The sequence below is a fragment of the Solanum pennellii genome, chromosome 11 (assembly GCF_001406875.1).
Source record: "Solanum pennellii chromosome 11, SPENNV200".
In the NCBI taxonomy this organism is placed as follows: domain Eukaryota; kingdom Viridiplantae; phylum Streptophyta; class Magnoliopsida; order Solanales; family Solanaceae; genus Solanum; species Solanum pennellii.
Window position 1 is genome coordinate 47,591,682 of NC_028647.1, and position 18,386 is coordinate 47,610,067.

Consider the following 18,386-nt stretch of genomic DNA (forward strand, 5'->3'; position numbering starts at 1 on the left):
ACCCCGTGGTGACTCTATGTCATGTTCTGATCCACATGAGTGAGCCTAAGGGTGATATCATGCATAAAAGCAATGAAAATAATCGTGATTGATAGCCATATGATTGTGAAAGCTTAAATGACGATACTTTTGTACAAAGGCATTGTGGTGAGTCATAGTGCGTCGCTTGAGGACAAACAACGAATTCAAGCTGAGGGTGTTGATGTACCGTGGTTTCACGGTACTTTCAATGCTTTTTCTTAAGTTTAGTGTGTGTCAAAGGACTTTTTGTAGTAATTTTAATGTTTTTATATGTGTTCTGCAGGAAAGTCGTCCAAAATAAAAATGTAGAAGAAGTGACCTAAGAAGCTATCGACGGCCCATCGTTCCATCGACGGTCTGTAGGTGGTGGTCGTCAACTGGAGGTCAAAGAATCTGGAAGCAACTCAGGGAATTCTAAACAATTGTGAGGCTACGTAAGGATCGATGGTCCATCGACTAATCGATGGTCCATCGACTGATCGATGGACCGTCCTTGTAAATCGTCGATCATATCAAACACTAATCCGAGTACCCGAAGTTAAAGAAAAACTAAGTATCGAACAACAGAGTCATCAACGGACCGTAGACGTATCGACGGACCGTGCTGTTGGTCCGTTTATTAGATCAAAGAATATGCCAGGATGAAGGATGAAGAAGTTGCTAAGTATGGAACGACAATATGCATCGACGGACCGTATGTGAATCGACGAACCCTGTTGTTGGTCCGTCGATTGTCTCAGATAATGTGTGAATTGGAGGCTTGAAGAAGATGCTAAGTGTGGATCGACGAAGGCATTCGACGATCCGTCGTTCCATCGACGGACCGTCAGTGGTGTCGTCGATTGAAAACGCGTTTCTGGACAGACTTTCCTTATTTATAACTCCTTTTAATTTAGGACTTTATTATTATAAATAGGCTTAAAAACCTCATTTTTGGGGTTAGACTTTTTGTTTTTTCATACTCTTGTGATTGGAAGTTGAACTTTGGATTTTTGGAATTACTTCAAGTTTCTGGAATCGATTCTCAAGAGATTTTTGATAATTCAAGTGTTAATTCTGGATTTTCTTCAAACTTGTCAAAGTAAGTACATGATTTCTTGTTTAACAACCATGAATTGTGTATTTCTAAGCATGGGTAACTAAATCCACAACTAGGGTTGTGGGAACCATGGGTAATTAACAAGGTAAAACTAGCTAAATAATAATTCTAGAATAGTTTCTTGCATGTATTGATAATTCTTTCATTTAGAAGTCTTTTTAACGAGTGAACGCGTTAGAACTTGGCCTATTCCTACTTGCCGGACCAAGGAAATAGTTGATAGGAAAAGAATTATCAACATAAATTTAGTACACACTATCTAATAGGCTAGTTTCAATAGGTGCGAAGTAGTAACTTACCCAAAAATTGAATATGATGCTTAATATGAGGTAAAGGTAAGGTTTAGTAAAGTAGACACACGTAGCCGGACCAAGGTACGGAGTGAAATTCTCTAGTTGTCGGACCAAGGAATTAGAGATACATAACTTACCACTTTACATGCAAGACACTAGGAAAGAATTGTTGTAGCTAGGATTACCGCATTATGAACCTATGGGGAATGTTCTCACCCTAGTTTCTCTTATCACTTGATAAACACCAAAGTTATAGACTTGCTATATGTCTTACTTAGAAATAATTAAACATTTTTGTTACACAAAACTCCCCTTTAATTAATTGTTTTCGGAAAGGACTTCACTAAATAGACGTAATCGTAGATTAAAGTTAAGTCTAAACCATTTTCCTCGTGGGATCGACCCCAACCTAACAATTGGGTTCTTTACTTAATACGACCGCTTATACTTCTTTAGGGAAGTATAATTTGAGCGAATCAAAGTTTCAATCTGCAGAAATTAGACTTGTGCAGTGATCGACGGACCAATCGACGAGTCATCGTCCCATCGACAGACCGTCGATGTGGTCCATGGATCCCAGGTTTGTTTTTCAATATTGTCTAAGTTAGGGAACAATTGACATAGCAGTCGATGGATCGTCGATTGACTTACGGTCCATCGACAGGGAATCGTATGTTCTCCAGATCCAAGGACCCGACCCGACCCGATCGGCTATATAATGAATCTAAACTCTTCAGTTACTTCCCCACCTTTTCAAATTCTCCCTCCAACCGTTTCACTCCCCATATTTCCTTACTCCCCCACTCACTCACACAATAATTCACCCTTAATCCTTTCTGATTTCATATTCTCTCATCATCTCCACATTCCCAAAACCCTCATTCCCCAAATTCCCATCCTTTTCTTTCTAATTTCCAGTTGATGTTTGAAGGTGGCCTTAGTGTTGATCATTGAAAAGTTCACCCTCACAATCACTCCACTACAGAATACAGGTATGTCCTGCTCATCTGCTCCCTAATCTCATGGCATTTGTTTGGAAACTGAAGTGCTAGCATGTGGGTCTTGACTTAGGGACAACTTTGCCTGATTTAACTATAATTTGAGAGTTTCTTGTCCCTAAGAATGATGGAAAATGTACGGGATGGGGGTGAAGTGAATTCTAAATGGGTTAGTTGTGTAGTTTTCCGACTTAGGGCTTTTTAGTCTCTTAGAATCTATGATTGCAATTGGAATAATCGAAGCCCTAGGAATGACGAAATGGTGTGTTGATTGTTATAGAACATGTTGTCAATTGATGTGCTTGAATTTGTGTATGTGTGGGGTGCAAAGGGTGTAGAAACAAATTTGTCTTTGACCGACAGTACGAGACCCCGTGTACAGACCGTCGGTCAATTAACGGATCGTCGATGGGGTCCGTCGATAGCCACACCATGACCTAGTTTAAATTTGGATGACAGAAGTGGACTACGGACCATCGATTAATTGACGGTCCGTCCTACACGTCCATTGTTTCTAACAGAACTTTTGTCTCTAAAGCTTTCTAAAATCTTGCCCAAGTGTCCAATGACGGAAGTGGACTATGGTCCGTCGGTTTATCGATGGGACAACCTGCACGTCCGTCGTTTCTAACTATAACTACTGTGGACTTCTAACTTCTGAAATGTTCCAAGTATCCACCAACGGACCCTATCGACGGACCGTCTTTCCATCGATGGACCGTCGATAGTGCCCATCGTTCAGTTCTGCAACTCTGCACTTCACTATGTTTTGTGTTCCAACTTTGGTGTTTGCTTCTTTCGAGTGTGGTGAATGATTGTACTGGAACTAATAACCCTCCTTTGTAGGTACATATGGCCCCCAAGCCCGATATTGTCTACTCTTGAGGACGATCCAAGTACGTCGCCCCTTCACGTTGGTTGGTGATTGGTTCGTCAGACGTTGAGATTGATCCTTAATACGTGCCACCAGGCACCCGGACACCGACACCTGCTGCTAGGACCACTTGAGGCACGCCCAAAAAGGTGGCGTCCAGCGTACTCATTGCCTCCCAGTCTGATGAGGAGCGCACAATGACCGGCACACCATCTGGGTCTGCCGCGGGTTTTGGGGGAGAATTTGGCTTCGAGAAGGCTTCAAGGTCTGAGTCGGCCCACTCTTCAGGATCACATGGTTCATTGTTCCTGCTGCACCTGCCCACTCTGCCTCGTATGATGAGGCCAATAGTGCGGATTCTACTTCAGCACCCCAGTTCGATGTCGCTGCACCGGTTGCTGATCATCCCAACCGGTGGTGCGTAGAAATCCAATACCAGGTTTACAGGGATGCTAAGCTACTCAATGATAAAGGGGTCATGACTCGGACTCTGACAGTCAAGCGGCGGGTTCTTACAAGGAGTCTCCACACAGTCCCTGCTATACATGATCTCTTCACCCGCCATCATCTCAAGTGTATGGCTAGGAGCGTGGGACGCTATAGTGAGGAGTTGGTGCGAGATTTCTAGGCTTCTTACATAGCGACTCTCTGGGCTTCTATGGATAGGCAGTCTAATCCCGCCAAACAGGCACCACTTACCCATGTTTGAGTCCATGGCCACAGGGTGGATATCTCTTTGCCCACCATTCACCGTTTCTTATACGGTGTTGATACAAATGTCACCAGGGACCCTCTCAACCTCGAGTTTGACTACTGTTGGAAACTGATTAAGGAGGGCCATTTTCAGCGAGACAAGGTTGTGAGAGAGACCACCAAGAGGTGGATAGCCCAGCATATTTCTCTGGATCGTGAGGGTGCAAACTGGATGCTAGAGTCTAGAGGCCTTATCAAGAAGTCCAACCTGACATTTGCTGCTCAGTTCATCTGGCTATTAGTCCATCACTACCTATCCCCCACAACCGCTGACAACATTCTTACATGGGATAGTGTTGTCTTGGTTGCTGCTATGGTTGTGGGGTTTGAGGTTGATTTCTGAGGCTGTTGCTAGGAGTAATCCATGAGAGGGCCTTTAAGGCCTCGACCACTTACCCCTTTCCCTGGAGTTCCCATTTGGCACATTGATGTTCTCAAGACTCCTACTGGGATAGTGGACATTGGTCTCATCCGGGATGAGGCCAATGAGGCGGCACCCAACAGAGGGCCCAGAGTAGTGGTGCAGCCGCTACGTGAAAACTTAGCAGACACGATTGAGAAAGCCCAAGGGGATGATCAGGCTACATCAGAGCCTACTGACACCACCCCGGTTGAGTCTATCCCAGGCACTAGCAGAGCCCCCAGTTCCTCCCAATCTACACCATCAGCAGCATTGGTCCCGATTGCTAGGGTCTAGAAGTTAGAGGCCCAGATGGCCACATTGCTGCATTATATCAAGTCTTAGATGAAAAGGTCCATTGTTGAGGCGGAGGATCGGATCGCGAAGAAGATTGACCAGCAGACTGAGAGGAAGATTCTAGCAGTCCACCAGCGCCTTAATGCGTTTGAGTTGAGAGTTGTCGCCCGGCCAGCCCCTACTGTTGATTTGACTACTCTCCGGGTTGTTGTGGCGAGTATGAGGGTTGATGTGGATTACCTGAGCCTGAGGCAAAACATGCAGAGCTTGCTAAGAATACGGTGCTTAGTGCATTGTTCCAGACCACCATTGCGCCACCGCCTCTGCCACGTGAGCGTGCCAAGAGGCACCAGCCTAGAGAGAGTGATAAAGCTCGGGCTAGGAAGAAGGAGTGCACTGAGTTGGAGGCCACGAGGAGAGCCTCTTTGATAGATGAAGAGGCCCGACAGATGAAGGCTCGTGAGTTGACTGCTGGGGCGTCTAGCTCCAGGCTTGAGGATGTTGAGCGAAGCACCACTGAAGGTGCAGACATTGTTGCGGACACTACTGATGGTGTCCCTACTACTGATGGAGCGGGTTCCAGGCAACCGGACCCGCCAACTTGTTAATCGTCGGCGCTATGCGCCTCAGGTTTGCTTCACCTACCATATTGCTTTTATATTTCTTATGCATTGGGGACAATTGCATTCTTTCTTGTTAGGGTGGGGTAAGTGGAAAGTGAGTGATAGGGTGAAGCCTGAGTAGCCCAACTCACGATCCTCTCTTGGGGTTTTCTTGCCTGTGCTCTTTTTCCCAAAGACTGATTATTTTACTGTTGAACCGGCATGTAGGTATCTTGTACAAAGTATGAATGTGAAATGTGAAGCATAATGGCTAAATACAATGATACCCCATTCTAAAGAGAATGCTTGCATGATTAGTCATAGCGAATGTTCAATGTGTTGGCGCTAAGCATGACATAGAGATACACCATTGCATGACCCTAAATCTAACACTTGAACTAGGTGTCCGATAATCTGGTTGGGTAATGAGGTGTTAGGAGAGTGTGAGGAAAGTTGAAGAGTCCACTGTTGGTACCTAGCTAGAACTTGTCCAGTTAGTCCTGCAAAAAGTACTCTGTGTTAGACAATTAGAAAAGGATCATAGGCCCTTGTTCAAATTAGTCAATCTTTAGCCTAAATAAAAGAAAACCAAATGAAATTAGTCCTTTTTTTTATCTAAATGATTTGAGCTTACACCGGACTTCTCTTTTCTACCCCAACTCGTCTTTTCTAGGTATAATGTATTGGCCCTGGTCCCTCCTTGGACATGTGCACCTCAACTTAGGCCAAAAGCATAAGTTGAGGGTGGATAATGAAGAAACCAATCTCGTCTTGGCCCTGACCCAACCTTGGGTATTGTGTACCTCGACTCATGGCGAAGCCAAGAGTTGACGGTGGCTATTATGAGTAATGTTTCGAAAAGTGGGATTGAAAGAATTAATGTGAAAGGAAAAATATAAGAAATAGTGAAGAAGAGAAGTGACTCAATCAAAGTTGAAATCAAGTGAACGAAAATAAAATAAAATAATAAAATAAAATAATAATAAGAATAAGAATAGAAGAGTCATTTGCACAAAAGGAGGAAGAAAGGAGAAAATAAGGCAAAGAATAAAAGAAAGGGAAGAATAGGCCATAATAGACAAAGAAAGAGGTAGGACGCTTAGCCGCAATGTCAAGAAGGGCAATAAGTCACTAAAATGCATACATATGTACCATACCTGACCCTGAGCCTACGTTACAAGCCAAGAACGTCCTATCGTGATCCTATGAGTCTAATATGGTGAACCTAAAGCAGTTAAAATAAGGGCATGCCTATGGAGATAAGTATCAATTAGGTGTGAAGTTGTTTCGATATTGAGTGTTGAATAATGATCCTCATACTCAAATTTGAAACCACCATGTGAAAAAGAAGGATATCTTTTGAAGTGAGAACACTAGTTGCAATATTGGAGAGTTAGTGCCTTTGTGAATGATAAAAGAGTAGAGGTGTCGGTATGGTGAGTCTGTGTCATGGTCTGATCCGCATGAGTGAGCCTAAGAGTGATATCATGCATGAAAGCAATGAAACTAATTGAGATTGATAGCCATATGATTGCGAAAGCTTAAATGATGATACTTTTGTACAAAGGTGTTGTGGTGAGTCATAGTGCGTCGCTTGAGGACAAACAACGAATTTAGGTTGAGGATGTTGATGTATCGTGGTTTCACGGTACTTTCAATGCTTTTTCCTTAAGTTTAGTGTGTGTCTAGGGCCTTTTGTAGTAATTTTAATGGTTTTTATCTGTGTTTTGCAGGAAAGTCGTCCAAAACAGAAATGTAGAAGATTATGCAGAAGAAGTGACCTACGAAGCCATCGACAGTCCGTAGGTGGTGGTGGTCGAATGGAAGTCCAAGCATCTGGAAGAAACTCAGGAAATTCTGAGCAAGTGTGGGTTAAAAAAGGATCGACGGTCCGTCGATCATTCGACGGACCGTCCTGGTAAATCATTGATCAGATTAGAGAGTAGTCCCAGAACCCGAAGTTGAAGAAAAACTAAGTATGGAACAATGGAGGCATTGACGGACCGTAGATGTATCGACGGACCGTATTGTTGGTCCGTCGATTGGATCAGAGAATATGTCAGGATGAAGGTTGAAGAAGTTGCTAAGTATGGAACGACGATATGCACCGACGAACCGTATGTGCATCGACGGACCATGTTGTTGGTCCGTCGATTGGATCAGAGAAGGTGCATCTTTGAGGCTTGAAGAAGATGCTAAGTGTGGACCGACGGAGGCTGTCGATGGTTCGTCGTTCCATCGACGGACCGTCAGTGGTGTCGTCGATTGAAGACGCATTTCTGGACAGGCTTTCCTTATTTAGAACTCCTTTTAGTTTAGGAATTTATTATTATAAATAGGGTTAAAAACCTCATTTTTGGGGTTAGACTTTTTGTTATTTTTCATACTCTTGTTATTGGAAGTTGAACATTGGATTTTTGGAATTACTTCAAGTTTCTGGAATCGATTCTGAAGATATTTTCGTTAATTCAAGTGTTAATTCTGGATTTTCTTCAAACTCGGCAAAGTAAGTACAGGATTTATTGTTTAACAACCATGAATTGTGTATTTCTAAGCATGGCAAATAAATCCACAACTAGGGTTGTGGGAACCATGGGTAATTAACAAGGTAAAACTAGCTAAATAATAATTCTAGAATAGTTTCTAGCATGTATTGATAATTCTTTCATTTAGAAGTCTTTTTAACCAGTGCACGCGTTAGAACTTGCCATATTCCTACTTGCCAGACCAAGAAAATAGTTGATAGGAAACGAATTATCAACATCGATTTAGTAAACACTATCTAATAGGCTAGTTTCAATTGGTGCGAAGTAGTAACTTAGTCAAACATTGAATATGATGCTTAATAGAAGGTAAAGGTAAGGTTTAGTAAAGTGCACACACGTAGCTCGACCAATGTACGGAGTGAAATTCTCTAATTTCCAGACCAAGGAATTAGGGATACATAACTTATCACTTTGCATGCAAGACACTAGGAAAAAATTGTTGTAGCTAGGATTATTGCTTTATGAACCTATGGGAACGCTTACACCCTAGTTTCTCTCATCACTTGATAAACAACAAAGTTATAAACTTGCTTTTTGTCTTGCTGAGAAATAATTAAACATTTTTGTTACATAAAACCCCCCTTTAATTAATTGATTTCGGAAAGGACTTCACTAAATAGACGTAATCATACATTAAGTTAAGTCTAAACCATTTTCCTCGTGGGATCGAATCCAACCTAAAAATTGGGTTCTTTACTTGATACGACCTCTTATACTTCTTTAGGGAAGTATAATTTGAGCGTATCAGAGCATACCACCCTCGAAAAGGTGCTTGACTATGCTTCTATTTTCAGGTCCGAAACCCTGATAGAAGCAATCCAACAGCATCTTGGCAGATATCCCATGAGATGGGCATAGTTGTAATATTGCTTTGAATTTCAGCCATATTTTTTGATTTGTCTCCTCCCCTACTTGTTTGAACGTCGGTAGATTATCCCTGAGGTTCTATAGTTTCATAAGAGAATGATTTGTGTGATATCTATTCTTGTCTCTGTGCTTTTATCTTTAGACAAGCAAAACAAAACGACAACTAAGATTAGTAAAACTAAAAATAAGAGAAACAATAACTTTAAGTAACTAAATTTTCACGTAACGCCACTCCCCGATAGAGGCCCCATTTTGATGCCTATCACGATCAACGACACAACTTCCACTACAAGTATTTATGATCGTGAAATAGTATAGTAACCCAACCAAGTGGTCGTGAAAATTAGTAGATAATTAGAATTTCATTCTAATTAGTCGTAGCTAAAGAAATTAATGATTAAAGATGTTATAAATTAGAGAGAGGCTAACGCAAGCGTCAAATATTAAAGCGGACTTTTGTCACAAGTAGTAAAAATAAAAAATTTCTAAGGAAATCTAAGCAATGAGAGGGAGAATTCCCGTGATGTGACCGCAATAAGGATTAATCTAAATTATTACGTACATGCTCTCAATAGAAGATTTATAGAGTAATAGTGAGTAAGCTAAGATTTACGTGGAAATAAGTTATCTCTCGAGTAACTTACCCCATTTCTAATGGGTTCCTTTCACACACACACTTGCCGAATGAAGACCAGCCTACGCCTTATCGTACTCACTCTCTCGAGCTGAGTGTTAGGATATGGGACTAGGGCTTACTCTCTCGAGCTGAACCTCATGTCGACTCACTCCTTAGGCCTTCAAGCTAGTAGTCTTGATTTAACGACTTCTCTCTCGAGCAAGCCAAAATCACATAATAAATTTGTATTTGAAACTACAAGTTTGTTAAATTCATTTTAATGGGTATGAGAAATTATGTCTTGATTTAGGCAAAGCAAGAAGAATCAAGGATACCCATTTCCAAATTGAAAGAGATGAAACCCTCTTCTTCTTCAAGTCTTCAAAACCCTCTAAAACATAGATTAAAAATATGAAAAAACTAATATTCTAGATACATAACAATAATAATGTTTGACTCTCCTTAAACTACGACTCTAGATAGTATTTATAGTATTTCAGATCTGTGCTGCAGTAGATTGTTTGGCATCGTTAGTCGAAATGACCGACAGACTCGGCGATTCACCTATTGATGTAGTTCATTGCCTTCTGGTACAATCTTCAGCGTCGTCGTGCTTTGGTCCATTAGGAGATATGGTATGCTTCACGAAGCTACTCGGCGACACGCCGACTGCTCTTGTCTTCAGCAAATTTGATCCTTGGGCTCCACACAGTGGAACAAAAGACGAAGTAGGCCTCCTTGGCGATCCGGCAAGTGGACCTGGCGATCCTTAGGCTTTTGTTTCTTTGTTCTTTTCAGTCTTTTTGTCCCTTTTTTCGACATAGTGTCCATGATTTCCTTCAAAATTCGAACACTTCAAACTTAAGAGTTTTCATCATATAAAAATAAAATAAGCATTACAAGACGTTATTTCTACCAAAAAAAAACTAAATGAGACAATGTAGGAACAAGTATGCATTAATACATATAATGTACGAAGTATGATATTAATACATAATAGTTATGAAATCATTCCAAAAAGACTTTACATAACATGCCACGTCATTAATTTTTTTTAATAAAAAAATTAATTCAATTTTTATTTTGAATTTTGATTTTTTATTAAAAAATTGATGATGTGGCCCATTATAATTGGTCAAGGCTTTTCAATTAAAAAATCAAAAAAAATTAACGTGGCCGAATTATAATTGACCACGTGTCAAAAATAATTTTGCAAAATCAGTGTTAAAAAATAATGGCATGAATGAGTCTTTTCTTTAACGATAATGACATAAATAAATCAAACTTTTAACTGATGGCATAAATGAGCCTTTTCTGAAAGTTCGATGACATATTTGAGCCTTTTCCCTAGGGAGAAAACAAAATGTTCAAACATCAAATAAGAGAAATAAAAGTTACTACAATTCTTAAATTTAAAAACATTCCTTTTGTAACAGTTTGTGTGGTGTATTATCTTTATTAGTTTGTCGTAAAAAGAATGATATATTTTTATACTTAGAAATAATCCATTTTTTATATTTTCATATATTATTCATTAATGACAAAGTCTATGAAAAAAATTCCATACATATTAGGGAGAAAAACTAATTGTTCGAACAAAAATACAAAAGAAATAACAATTAGTACAATTTTAAAAAAATATTCCTTTTGTATCAATTTATGTGAGATATTTCCTTTATAAGTTTGTCTTAAAAAGAATGATATCTTTTCATATTTAGAAATAATTTAAATTTAATATTTTCATTTATTATTGAGTAATAAGATATATAATTTATAATCATACAAATATCTACAAATTGTTTCAAAAAAATCCAATACATATTTTCTTTATTTACTAAATGGTGTACCCAATTAAATTACATCCGAGACTTAAGAAATTAATAATTAAATAAGTGCATGCATGTGCAGGACGATCAATCTGAGCAAACACAACTCTGATACAAACATAAGCAATTCTATCTAAAAAACATGCACATAATTAAACAATGTCACATGTTAAATTACATAGAACTTGTACATAAGAAACTTAATAAAACATAATGAAACATTGTCATGTGTTTTAAATTACACAAATATTTGGGGGTTATAAACATAGAAAAAATGAGAATTATAATGATTGAAAAACGTCATGATTTATTCTGTTATGAGTGACACATATAAACACTCTGATGGGAGAACCAATTACTAACTCAAACCTTACCCATTAACCATTTTAAGAAGCAATGTCATTATATAAAATACTAGAAAATTAGATCCAAACCATTCAAGTTCCCATAAACCCAATTAGTTATCAAAAATCATTTGCGGAATTAACTTTCTAAAACCTGAAAGCCATAGTATCAAAACTCCAAAATAGTCCAGAATAGGGGATGCAACCTAAAAATATTAGCAATAAATCATAAGGTCTATGGACTAAGAGCTAGAGAAGAATGTGGGTGTCATGAGTTCTTGAGACAAGAGTACACCTACTATAACTCGTAGATAAGCTAATCTGCAACCTAGAACGTTAAGTAATACAAAGGCTTTTCTAAAAATGCAAAATACTAGCCAATAAATATAGATAGAGACAGGTAAAGTTTAGGAAGCCATGTGTTCACCCTCACCTCCATATTTGACTACTACATGCTAGATATGAATACTAATAATTGCGCTCAAACATGCATCATGAGAAATAAGTAAAATATCGTATGAGTACCAAAACAACAAGTAATAAGTAGGCATTATAGGGTGATTAAGAAATAAAATGTAACACCTTGAACGTCAGTGAGTTTTAAAGTTTTTGGTCAACTTCAAACGGCCATATCTTTCAACATATAAAGATTTAGGTGGACCATGAGGTATTAAATTGTAGGTATGTGAGTCCTCTTTTCCACACCCCTGAGTTTGCTAAATTATGAGTTTGGATGAAGAAGTTATGCCCATTTGAGTCTAGTTAAGGTAATTCATCCATTTTAAGGAAGGGTAATTTGGTCTTTTCCATACCCCCACTATCCTAAAACGTCTTTCTCACCTAAATAGGGGTCTAATATGATTGAGGTCAGTTTTCACTCATTCCTAAATGGTTAGGGTTGAGAGAAAGGTTTCAAAAGGAGAAAAAGAAGAAGGTTTCAAGCGTTCATCCAAGGTTTGAGGATTTTCGCAAAGAGCTTAGTTCTTTGAGGCATGTAAGCTATCATAGTATTGGGTTTGTTCGCCCTCACGCCAATCATGTAAACTTGTACGCATAAATTCGTTCTTGAAGTTAATTATATAGTTCTTGAGTTCAACTGATAATTTAGGTCTTTAAGTTCTTGGGGTGATGTCTTTGCGAATGAGTTGAGTCTCTTGGTAGATATTTGTGTGGGTCTCATTGAAAATATTTTGGGTTTATACAATTTTGTGAAATTGAGCAGTGGAATTGCAGTGGGTATGAATTGAATGGAGTTACGGAAAGGAAGAGAAGATCTGGCAAAAATATACGCCCACAGAGGCGCTTTAAAATTTTAATCTTGAAATACACACCCTCTTCTACATCACTGAGAGGATGCAGATTCCTCTGTATCAAAATTTATTTCGCGATCAAAAATACAATCTTTCTCTGCATCGCGCCAGTACTCTCCAATTTGTGTCTTTGTTGGTTTCATATTATCAACTATCTAAGACTTCATTAATAATTGGGAGATCTTATATCCTAATCATAGCTCTTAAGTTAACATTTCATATCAAGGTAAAGTTAAGATAAAAGTTAAAGAAAGTCCAATCGAGTCAATTTTGAGGAGTCCTCTGTAATTATTTATAAATTGTCTTCAAGACTTGAGTCAATGAGTATGAGGATGAGGAGAGTTGAGTTTCATTTTTCAAAATGAGTATACGGGAACTAAGTATTCCCAAAGTATGTAGTGCTTTCACTTTTAAAAGAGAAAAATATTGATTTTCTAAATGCGTTTATGATGAATCTTGAACATTAGCTTTTTTTAAGAGGATATTTTTAGTAATTATCTCAAATTGAGGAAGAGTTATGTTTTTAAAATTATGGTCATGAGTTACATATTATTAGGAGTAGTATTAATCATCGGTATGGGGATAAGTTCATACAACACAATATCCTCATAAACTATGTATGTCAATATGGGTAAAGGATCATACTTTTGAAATGATTCCTTATTGATTTTAAGCATAACTTAGTGGAATCACTTAATTGAGGAGGTTCTACACCCGAAAAGGTATAGGAAAATTCTAGTAGGGTGTGTGAGACGTTCTATCATCACATTGCTAATAGTGATGGTTGTCGGTTAAAGAATCTCCCAAATAATAGTAAAAGAGTTTATTATTGTATTTTCATACATTTTGAGTTATTAATTGTTGTTTTAAAAGATTTATATATGGCATTTTATCATCACTGCTTTCATGTTGAGTTGAGTTGAACTGAGTTGAGGTAAGTATGTCTTCCCTTTCTATCAATTTAGCTTTTTATATATACATTTCAGTTTTCCCTTTACATGCTCGTACATTCAATGTACTGAAGCCATTCAACCTGCATTGTTATATGATGTAGATCTAAATGTTCAGGGTCAACAACAGGTGCTTCGTTGATACCACTTGCGTTTCAGCTAGCTTTGGTAATCCTCCTTATTTCCTGTGGGTTCCACACTTATTTTTTTCAGTTTTTTAAGATATCGTGGGTCTTGTCTCGATATATATCATAGTTACTAAATGCTTCAGTCTTTCCATTGTTGATGTTTTTAATGACTTTGAGTTGAACACTTATGTCCATTTGAGTATTCGGACAGCTTTGAGTTAAACTATTTTTGTTAATAAGATCGATATCCTATGAGTTAATCTTTGCATATGAGTTCCTATGTTTTCAAGTAAGTCTCCCACTGAGTAGTGAGTGAGGCCAAAAGGTTAGCTTAGGGATCGAGTACCGACCACGTCTAGGATGGAGTCTTGAGGAATGACGAAAAAGTAAAGGCAATATGAAATGATATAATCCAACACACGGAGGTAAAAAGCATAATTTAAAAGAAATGCACATGAGTGTACTAAAGAACTTAAATAAAGTAAGTTCAACTAACTAAACCTAACTTGGCCCCCATAAGTCCAAAAGATACACTCGTGCGTAAGTTTTAGAAAAAAATCCGAATGGATCCCCACAAGCCTAAATAGGTACATAAAATAGCCATACGACTAACAACAGGTCATAGTGAGTCCGGAGGAGCTGGAAGAAACATATCCCAGACCTTGAACCACAAATAGATCTCCCAAAGGAACCATACGAGATGTAGCCCATACCTCAAAACACGGATATGCCTCCAAGTAACCAAGAGTAAATCGATAGATATCAACTTTGTAGTGGATAATATGCCTGAATCATGGCTTGAGATGGGAGATCAGATGTCCAGACCTTGAATCTGTGACTAATAGTATAATAGTGTGACCATATCTTGAATCAACATCCATAAGGCATGCCGACGTATCCCATATCAAATCATCATCGGTATAATCATGGAATGATGTCCACTCTCAGGTAATCCAATCAATACTCCAAGCACGGACCAAATCCAATCCCAAGTCACCAAGCAAAGGTTGACAACTTGACCTTAAACCACGAGGCCGTAGAAATAGGGGCAATGGACAGAAGGTCATCAGAGTTGAGTGAACGCTAATCTAAAGGTCATTCTATTAGAATAAATTCTACTACATCGGTCTACAGGGAATAAGCCGTTCGAAATGATGTCTTAGATATTCTAAGGCCCACCTACTCTGATACAAAAAAATTCTATGGAAATTACTACTATAAGCCTAGACTAATATGCCAAACATTCTCAAATCAGTAAACAACAATACCCAAAGCATACCACGAGGTAAGAATAATCACAGGCAACAAAACCAATATACTCGCAGTCCCGAAAATTTGGATCAAAGACTACAACATTAACTCTAAGGAATCAAGTTGTAACATCCAGCCTTAAAAAGAGCTAAATTTAGAAAGCGCTAAATTGCAAATAACTAAGTTTGGATTTGTGCAAGGTATTCTTAGATTTTTAGTTTTGGGTTAACTTCAAATAACCATAACTTTCATTACAGGATGAGTTATGTGGACCATAATATCAAATGAAAGATATCTAAGTCCTCTTTCCAACGCCGCTGAGTTTGCTAACATCCAAGTTTGGATGAGGGAGATATGCTAGTTTGAGTTCAACCTGTCCAGTTAAGGAAATTTACCCAAATTAATGAGGGGTATTTTGGTCTTTTCCTTACCCCATAAGCTTTGAACTCTTCTAAGTAATATTTTAGGGGTCTAAACTGATATGGTTTAGTATTCATAATCCTAAAATACGCTTAGCTTTTAAGAGGAGGAAATAAGGAAGAGTCAAAGCATTTGCCATGATTTCTTGCGAATCGAGGATTTGTTTTGTCAACTTAAGGTATGTAATTTGTCATAGTGTTGGTTCATTCATCCACATGTCAGTCATATGATTTTTATCTATAATTCATTCTTGGGGTTGAATGCTTTGAGTTCTTGATGTTTTGTGCTTCGCTCTTGGGTAGTGAAGTTCTTGTTGAGTTCTTGAGGTGAGAGTTGTGAATGAGCTTAGTTCTTGTGTGAGTTTTCACTAAGATTGTTTTAGGCTATTGAATTCAAGAGTTTTGACCTTAGAATTATAGTGGGTGAGACATATCATCATATAGCTCATAGTGGTGGTTGTCAGTTTGAGAATCTCCTAAATTGAGTTGTTTTGTATTTTTATATAGACTTGAGTTATTAATATATTCTTAAATATATTGAGTTATTATCTACCGTTTTAAAAAACTTTCTTTATATTGCATCTTTATCATTGCCTTTATATTGAATTGAGTTGAGGTTCAGTTGATTTGAGATGAGGTAAGTATGTTTCTTCAGTTCCACTTCAAGCTTATGTCATGTTTTAGATTTACCCTTGCATGCTCGTACATTCCATGTATTGACGTTCTGCATCTTCCATGATGCACATATAGGTAATTAGGGTCATTAACTGGCGCTCCGTTGATCTAGTTGTGTTCTAGGTAGAGTCGGTGAGCCTCTTTGCTTTTCGAAGGATTTCACATTGAGTTTAGATTTCAGGTTTGTTTATTAGAATGTCGTGGATCTTGTCCCGATATTCATCTCAGTTATTAGAGTTTTCGTAGAAAATAGTAGTTGATGAGTTTTTTCATTCTATTGTTAATGCTTAAGACTTGAGTTGCCTCTTAGCCAATTGAATGTTTATTCTAAATATTCTGATTTAAGCATTTGAGTTAACACTTTACTTTTGATTTCATTTATTGATGAGTAAGTCTTTCGCTAAAAGTTGAACTAGGCCAAGGGTTTGCTTGGGGCCAACTATGATTCTCGAGTGACAGTCATGTCGAGGGTGTAGACTCGGGGCGTGACATAAACATGATCAACTAGGTACCTGCCCAAGATCACACGAATCAATGTACATTTACTTAATCAAGCTTAATCTAAAAAACAAAAAAGTGGTAGTGTACCATAAGGCTGACAACGCGCTCTCCAAATGTTACCACACTATATAAAAAAAAAAGAATCACAATGTTAATGCGATCATTTAACACTAAAATAACACAAAACAAAGATGAATCCAAATTAGATTCAAAACAGGAAATATGATACCGCGCCGGAAAATCCAGGTTTGACTCGATCAAAAGGTCTCTATTAACACCCCAAACTTGGTTTCAAAAATGGAACATAATTCAGGGCTCGAAATAATCCAAACTTAGAACCTACATAATTAATCACTTAAGGACATAAAAAAGAGGGAAAGCAGCCCCTTTGGGGCAGAATTTACCTCCAAAAATGCTTCCTTGGCTCTCCCGAATGCTCAACCACAAAGCCCCAAACTTTCCAAACATCCAGGCTTCGAATCATCAAAATTGGAGCTCAAACGAAGGAGATATCGCCAAAATAGTATTTGAGAAAAGTGTTGATCGTAAGTCTAGTCTTAACTTAAAAAAACAGACCAAATGCTCTTCACAAATGCGACCATGAAGGCTCGCAAACACGAAGACTCAGTAGCTATACCTTCACCAACGCAGCAGACCCAGGGCACCCCGAGCGCAACCAACAAGCCTTCACGAACACGGCCAAGGGGGCTAACGAACTCGAAGGGTTAAGGTGACCTTCAACAGTTGATGCATATCAGTTGGTTTTGGCAAGTCTTGAATTGTGTGATGAGGTGCTTGGGATTCGTTAGAATCCCCTGTGCTCAAAAAAATATGCTATCCCGCCGAATTTGACATTATAGACTCAACATAGTAGTTAAAACTTCTAATCGAGGTCATTTCGATAAAAAGTAGGTCTCACACCTAAGCTTTATTTAAATCCAAATTTCATAAAGGGGCTTAGAATTGATCTAAAGTCTCGGGATCCACATGGAATGTCATTCTAGATCAAACTCAACTTCCTGAAGCTAGCAGAACCGTCAAAATTGCATTCTGATGCCGTCTTCCTGAACTTTTGGTCGAAGTCGACGTACAAGTTTCAAAAAGCTCAAAAATGTAGAAACTTGCATAAAAAACAAATGAACAACCAAGTGACTGAATTGTCAATCCCAACCGTCATAAATAACTTGAGGTCTCAATAGGAGCACTATAAAAGATGAAAGAAAGAATTTATACAGAAATGACTTAGAGCCATTACACCATGGCTGCTTGGAAGAATAGCTTACCCTTGAATTCAAATTGCATCGGTTTTACAACTAAGGTCACATAGCAATTACCTATATATGTCATGTACTCAACAAAGAAGAACAAGTGTATTATCAATCCACAACAATATTGTAGTAGTAAAATTATTGGCCAATTCCAAAAATATAAATGCATATGAAATTGATTTATAGAAGAATTAGGCGACACATATATCAACAAGTCACAACAGATATAGAATCGCAGTCACAAAGCTTGAGTTGACAAACACATGAAACATGACCCACAGATCACAACAACATATAAGCAATTCTTTTCTCGAACCCGCACACAAACTGTTAGTATACCGATATGAT

The 18,386-nt window shown here is 38.3% G+C and overlaps 1 pseudogene; it reads left to right on the plus strand.

Moving 5' to 3' along the window:
* Nucleotides 1–4,750: 4,750 nt before the first annotated feature.
* LOC114074749 lies at nucleotides 4,751–5,343 on the plus strand (annotated as a pseudogene).
* Nucleotides 5,344–18,386: the final 13,043 nt, after the last annotated feature.